The sequence below is a fragment of the Tamandua tetradactyla genome, chromosome 2, assembly GCF_023851605.1.
Source record: "Tamandua tetradactyla isolate mTamTet1 chromosome 2, mTamTet1.pri, whole genome shotgun sequence".
NCBI classification, from domain to species: Eukaryota; Metazoa; Chordata; class Mammalia; order Pilosa; family Myrmecophagidae; genus Tamandua; species Tamandua tetradactyla.
Genome location: NC_135328.1, coordinates 156,466,934 through 156,474,226, shown reverse-complemented (window position 1 = coordinate 156,474,226; position 7,293 = coordinate 156,466,934). Strand labels below are relative to the sequence as shown.

The following is a 7,293-nucleotide window of genomic DNA, read 5'->3' as shown; positions in this document are numbered from 1 at the left end:
ACAAGTCTTGGCTGGAGCTGCCAGTCCATTGCTACCAGATATATGCTGTTATGTATATACCAGACACTTTTAGTAAGCAGAGGTGGTTCATGGGCTGGATTTAGCTCAAAGATTGGCAGTGTTTTCTAGTACACTATTTTTAAAACTTTAAATAGAGGCCAAGAACAAAGAGTTGGAGGTTTCATATAAAAATCCAGATATCTGGCTTTTCCAGAAAAATCAGAATGCTGCCTTGCAGAAGACAACCAGTTGCTCACAGCAGAATTCAGTCCCAACTCCTCCTCAACATCACTTGCCATTTGTAATTGCTGTTATTTTTCCTATCCCCAAAATTTCATTCGTTTATGTTGATTGGACAACTTGGTATACAGTGATGAAAAAAATAAACATAGTTTACACCCTTAAGGGGCTTAAGGCTGCTGTCTCAGAATAGAATGAGATGAAAGGAGGCCCTTTACCTAGAGAAACCTGCAAAATTTTAATAGGTTTTATAGTCATCAACAACCTTGCTTCTCCAAGTGCAGTTATGGGGCTCCACAGAAATGAAGACCCTCACGCCCTAACCCAGACCTACTGAATGGGAATCTGCATTTTAAGGACCTCTCCAGGTGTGTACACGAACGTCTGAGAAGTGCTGCCCTAGACCTCAGAGCCTTGCAAGGAGTTGACGAGGCAGTTGTCCATGCTGAGACTGCGGAAGGCACTGCTTTGGCCCCCGTTGGCGCTGGCAGGGTAAAGGCTGAAATAGGAAGACCTCTGGTTGTTGCGATTGGCCCTACCATTACTCAGCTGCAAAGTGTCTGGAGAGGAATTAGAGCTGGAGTTGGGGAGGAACGAGTCGCTGGGTGGCAGCTGGATGCTGTAGGTCCCCAGGTGGCTGCTGCCAAGCACAGCCGGCTGGGTTCTCGCGCGGCTGCTCACACTTAAGGTGCTGAGGCTGCTGAAGGAGGGGTGGAAACGATGGGGGGGGGGAGGGAGCATGGTTCCACCCGGCGAGGAGGTAGGACTCCAGATGCCCTCGGAAGGCTCTGGGGGTTGGGAAGGGTTTAGCAAAGAGGAGGGGCTGTTTCCTCCCGGCGTCCCGTTCACCCGAGCCCCCAATCCCGAGGAGAGCTGCTCTTCCGATTTCTGGCCTCCAAGCGGCGCTTTCTTTTCCGGCGGAAGTGCCCATTGTCAAACATTTTCTCGCAGTTTGGATCCATGGTTCAGGAATTGCTTTTCCCGGGGTCGTCCACATCGTGGACACCTTCTCAAAGCAGTCGTTGGTTGACAGGTCGTGGCGGATGAAGTTGTGCCAGCTGGCCCTGCTACGCTGGTAGAAGAGGAATCTGTGGGCCGGGACTTGGTAGACGTGGCTGACCGCGAGCTTCTTCTCCTGCGCGCCCTGTATGGCCATGGCGGGAAGGGCGGTTGCACCAGCTTCCTGAGGTCCTCACGCTGGACACAGCCTGCCAGCCAGTTGGTGGGTCACCCCGCGCCAGCTGCGCGAAGTGCAGCTACGCGCTGCAGTAGGTGCCGGCGGCGGTTGGCGGCTGTTGCCAGGACCCGGCCGCGCCCCCAGGGGGCGGTGGCGGAGGGCGCCCAGGTAGGCGGCGGCGGCTACGCGGTGTCGGATGAGACACAAGTAGGGATTGGTGGTGGCGGGCTGCGAGATAGGGGGTGGGGGGTGGGGATGGGGGCAGGGCTGGCTGCGAGAACAGGCCAAAGTTGTCGCTACAGTAGAGGGCCATGTCCACGGCTATGGGCTGGGGCGGCGCATCTGCTGGCGGGCGAGCAGGGCTGGCCATACCGCCGCCGGCGCAAGAGAACAACATCCCTTTGGGGGCCAACCCACGGCCCCGCCATGGCCCTCGCAGGGGGCGGGCTGCGCCTAAATGCATATTAAACTTAAAATGGAGTCCATGGAGTTTGGAAGCTGCCTGAGCCTGGGAGGGGCTTTAGAAAGTGACTTCTGTGGGCAGGCTTGGTAACCAGGTGGACTGAGGGCTTATATTTGGAATATGGAAAAGCCCACAGAGTACCTTGGTGTTCTGTGATGGCAGGGCTCGGGAGTGACTCAGCTCAAGGATCCCGGCAGGTGTCAACCTGTAGCAAGTATTTGAGATAAAATGGATTGTAAACACAAAACACTAAAAAGAGGCCCACGTCCTACTATGATGCTGAATTAACAGAGATTGCTGCCTCTGTTGCATGAAATGTGTCCCTGAAAAAAAAAAGTAAGTAAAAACATGAACCTACAGACCTTCAATAATGAGAAGTTTTGGGAAGGAAAATAGTCCTTTTTGGCCTGGGATATGCTAAGTGTGTTTGCATTCATATGTGAATATGTGTGTGCATGCTTCTGTTTGAATCTCTGCATGGGCATGTGTATGTGGGGTGTATGTATGTGTGCATTTGCTTTTAGTGGAGGTGGTGGCAGCACCCTGGAGCATAGGACATCTCCTGAGGCCATGTGTAGGGAAGCTAAAGAAATGTTTTAAATTCTGTAGTGGACTCCTATTGCCTGGTAAATATCATTGCCCTACTTTTGCTGTTGCCCTTACATCAGGAATCAGTGGCAAAAAGCCAGACATCTGATGTGGATGTCAACCGCACTAAGTCAGAACAACACTAAATCTCTGTTGGTTAAAGAATCAGGTACAAGGACTTGGGACTGATGTACCCAGGTCGTGATTCATCCGCCTTCCCCAAGCTCCCAGAATCAGTGGATTCCAGTTTAATCCCAATTCCACTGATTTGGGGGTCTCTGAAGGGAGCCCAGACCTGAAAATTTCCCTCTTGCCTAAGACCCGATATGAGGGATCATAGGGACTTTGGCATGCTGCAGTACAGAAATGCTACTTTCTTTTTTCAGGAACTCACCATTCCCTGACACAAGCCAGATTCTGACCTCTGTCCTCTCCTAGTACATATGTAGGGTAAGTGATACCACTGGGCAATAGGCAGTGAGCCTAGGAACCAAGATATCTGGAAAAACTGGAAAGGCACATGGCAAATATGGCGATGTCTGCTAGCTTTTTCTCCGGGCTTCTTATTTCATGAAGCTCCTCGGGAGGCGTTTTCCCTCATCTCCAAAGGTCTCTCGCTGCATGGGCTCTGTGGTTCTCATAGCTCTCTTGCGTCTTTCTCCACAATGCTTCTTCTTTTTAAAGGTTTCCACTAAACTAATCAAAACCCAACAGGAATGGGTGGAGTGGGGATTAAAAGAAATGGGGATTAAGAATGGGGATTAAAAGAAAAAGTTGCTCCCACAAGAATGGATCAGGATTAAAACATGGCTTTTCTAGGGCACATAATTCTTTCAAACCAGCACAGCATCTTTTCATGTGTTTATTGTTCATTTTTATAACTTTTTTGGAAAAATGTTTATTCAAGACCTTGGCCAATTTTTCAATTGGCATATTTGACTTTTGTTGTTGAATTATAGGAATTCTTTTTATTCTGTATATTAAAACTCTATCAGCTACATGGTTCCAGTTTTCCCCATTCTGTAGGTTGTCTTTTCACTATATTGATAAAGTGCTTTGAAACATAAAAACTTTCCATTTTGATGAGTTCCCATTCATCTCATTTTTCTTTTGTTACTTGTGGTTCTCGTATAAAATCTAAGAATTCATTGCCTAGTACAATATCTTGAAGATATTCCCTTATGTTTCCATCTAGGAATTTCATAAGATTGTGTCTTTATTTTTAGGATTTTAATCTATTTTGAATACATATACTTTTTGTATATGGTATGGGATACTGGTCCACTTTCATTCTTTTGCACGTGGTTATTCAGTTGATCCAGGACCATTTGTTGAAGACTATTTTCCCCGCTTAAAAGAATTAGCAATTTTATCAAATATCAGTTGGCTATAGATGTGGTGGTTTGTTTCTGAACTCTTAATTCCATTCCTTTGGTTAATGTGGTATTACCTTATTTTTATTACCGAGGATTTATAATAAGTTTTAAAATCAGGAAGTATGAGTCCACATAACTGTGAATCTGAACAGAACACTAAGGGGATAGTACACGGTTCTCTATCATGTTTTTCTGAGCATATGTCTTGTCCTAGACATGCACCAATGGCCTTAGAAATTCCCCTGTTCATATGGCTTCAAATGTCCTCTCTCCTTTCTGTAAAATATTCATTTCTCCTGATTTGCAGTATTGTATTCTATGTCTTAAAGTTGATAATCTTTTTCTGTAGTCTCTGTGATTTGAATGTTCCTTGCAGAGACTTAGCTGCAGGTAACCTGTGCTTGTAGTACAAGTTAGAGGATGGTAGTCTGGAGACAAGTGTCTTTGTTCAGTCCTTCAGGCTGCCATCTAGTAGATTGGTACAGACATTCAGGTACCCCATTCTGTGCCTAGGCTAACCTGCTTCCTCTAGAACCAGGACCATGGAAATATACTGAGAGTCCAGGCTTGCTCTGCACCAGGCCAGGGATAAGGTGAGGAAAGGGCCAGCAATGGCCATGAGGTTTTTCTAATATTTGTAAGTTGCCTATTTCTTGATTTACCATTGACCCAGTTACTGTATACCTTTAATTATTTCCCAGACTTCTGAGAAAGATTGTTTTGCCCATTTTTGCTAGTTTGTTTAAGAATCTGTGGAAGTGTGCATCCATGGAACATATTATTCTGCCATATTGATGATGGCACTCCCCTGAGTCTGTTAGATTTGGCCCCTGCTCTTTAAACAACCCACCTGGCACTTGGTATCCACTTAGCATTGTATCTTTTACCACTTAGTTCCCAGAAAATTTTTAGGTTTTGGAGCATTGAAGACCTTCAATAAATTTTATGAATACACTTTTTTCCATAAGAGAATGATTTGTATGAAGACTTTTCTCCTATATGACATTCATGCTATTGTGCTTTGTGATGGCATGAATGTACCTTCATATGTTCTGTGGTGTTTTAGTTTGCTAAAGCTGCTCGAATTCAGTATACCAGAAACAAAGCAGCTTCTAAAAAGGGAATGTTTTGCTTTACACGTTTTAAGTTCTAAGGCCATGAAAATGTCCAGAATAAAGCACCCATAAGAGGTCATCTTCACTCAAGAAAGGCTGATGCTGTCCGGAACACCTCTGTCAGCTAGAAAGGCACATGGTGATGTCTGCTGGGTTCTATGGCTTCTTGTTTCAAATGTCTCCCCTGGGGGTGTTTTCTTTCTTTATCTCCAAAGGTCTCTTGCTGTGTTGGCTATGTGACTTTATTCTGAAATGGTTCTTTCTTAAAACACTCCAGTAAGCAACCTCACCTCAAATGGGTAGAGAAACATCTCCATGGAAACCGTTTAATCAAAAAACCCCACCCACAATTGGGTGGGTCACATCTCCATGGAAACAATCTAATAAAAAAGATCCCACCCAGCAGTATTGAATGACGATTAAAGAACATGGCTTTTTAGGGGCACACAGCAGTTTCAAACTGGCACATATAGCATTCTGAAAAAGAGACACTGCTAACTGCAGTCACCTTTCACCTCTTCCTCGCCTGGGATATTTCTGTTTTTTTGTGGCTGTGGTGGTTTAGAGCTGTCTGTATCCTGGAAAAACATGTTCTTAAACTTAGTCCATTCCTGTGGGTGTGAACTTATTGTTAGTAGGACCTTTTGATGAGGTTACTTTAGTTAAGATGTGGTCCACCTCAATCCAGAAGGATCTTAGGCCTATTACTGGAGTCCCTTATAAGCAGAATGAAATTCAGAGAGAGAGAGAGAGAAAGCCACACAGGGAGCAGCCAGAAGCTGAACATCAATGGAACTCAAAGATAAGGGAGAGGCTAGGAGATGCTACCATGTGTCTTGGCATGTGAAAAGCTAAGGACCAAGGATCTCCAGCAGTCAACCCCAGAATGTTTACTGTCTTCAGGGAAAAAGAATTGCCTTGATGACACCTTGATTTGGCCTTTCTCTTAAACTCAATACTGTGAGCTAATTAAGTCCCATTGTTTAAGCTGTCCTATTCCATGGTATGAACTTGAGCGGCCAAAGGAAACTAAAACAGTAAAGTTAAAAATGCCATTTCTAATTTAAGAAATGACTCATTGCTAAACTTCCCTCAATTTCCCAGATATTTGAGAGCCCTGGGGCTCAGCTTCTCCAATAGACAATTGGACTTTCCACAAATCATTTGTGGTAAACTCCATCTCCAATTCTTACTTGCACTGAGATGGCTGACAGGGTAAATCTTCACATGGAGCTCTGTTCTCTAGGGACTCATTTTCCAGAAACTCAGAATTTTCCAAATCATCAATTCCTGGTTTCTTTGAACCCAGGAGTTCAGTTCTCAGCTCATCCCTTTTCTGTTGCATTTTACTATGAGGTGCAAGGAGAAGCCAGGCTGCCTTTTCCATATTTAATTTGGTTATCTCTTCAGGTAAGAATCCCGGCTCATCAGTTTCAATTTCTGCTTTCCATACAACACCAGTACTCAATTTTGCCAAATTCTCTGCCGCTTTAAAACAAGGGCTGCCTTTCTTCCAGTTGGCAATGAACATTCATCATTTCTGTCTAAGACCTCATCAGAAGTATCTTTAAAGTCCATATTTCTACTGTCAGTCTCTTCAAAGCAATCTAGGCCTTTTTTTATCAAGCATCTCTTAATTCTTCCAGAATTTCCCCCTTATCCATTTAAAAAGCCATTCCAACATGCTTGGTATTGCAAACTCAGCAACACCTCACTCTTCTGGTACCAAAATCTGTTTCAGTTTGCTAAATCTGCCAGAATGCAATATACCAGAAATGGTTTGGCTTTTTCAATGGGGTTTTATTAGGTTACAGTTTTACAGTTCTAAGGCTATATACAATTCTCACACACAGATTTCCCTCTTATTAATACTTTGCATTAATAGTAACTTTGTTCCTATTTATGAAGCAATATTATGATAATTAAAGCATTAATTATAGTCCCTGGTTTGCATCAGGGTATACTGTTTGCGTTGTACAATCTTATGGTATTTAAAAAAAATTTATTGTAGTACCGTACAGACAACCTAACATTTCCTGTTTTTATCACATTAAATTATGTAATTCATCAATGTTAATTACTTTCACAATGTTGTGCTTCCATAACCAGCATCCATTTCCAAAATTTTCCATCAACCCAAAGTGAAATTCTGTGCAAATTCAGCATTGACTCAACTTTTCCTACCAACACTCCAATCCCTGGTCACCTGTGTTCTAATTTTGACACTCTTCTAGTTCTGACAATATAAAAATGATTTTTCTAATTGGTTTATATGAGTAAGGTTATATTATATTTGTACTTTTGTTTTTATACTATTTCACTCAACAGTATGTC

At 43.7% G+C, this 7,293-nt stretch overlaps 1 protein-coding gene and 1 pseudogene across 3 annotated transcripts in view; one reads left to right on the top strand and one right to left on the bottom strand.

The window, feature by feature from the left end:
• Positions 1 to 251: 251 nt before the first annotated feature.
• LOC143674110 (forkhead box protein I3 pseudogene) lies at positions 252 to 1,730 on the bottom strand (annotated as a pseudogene).
• Positions 991 to 7,293, top strand: part of LOC143674109 (uncharacterized) — an 81,638-nt gene continuing 75,335 nt past the window's right edge. Inside the window, exons 1-3 of one of the 3 annotated variants that reach the window (XM_077149428.1) lie at positions 991 to 1,585; positions 2,043 to 2,216; positions 2,855 to 2,918. The gene's annotated coding sequence lies outside the window, so the exon portion shown is untranslated. The remainder of the gene's footprint in view (positions 1,586 to 2,042; positions 2,217 to 2,854; positions 2,919 to 7,293) is intronic. The other 2 variants (XM_077149429.1, XM_077149430.1) reach the window with 2 other exon arrangements.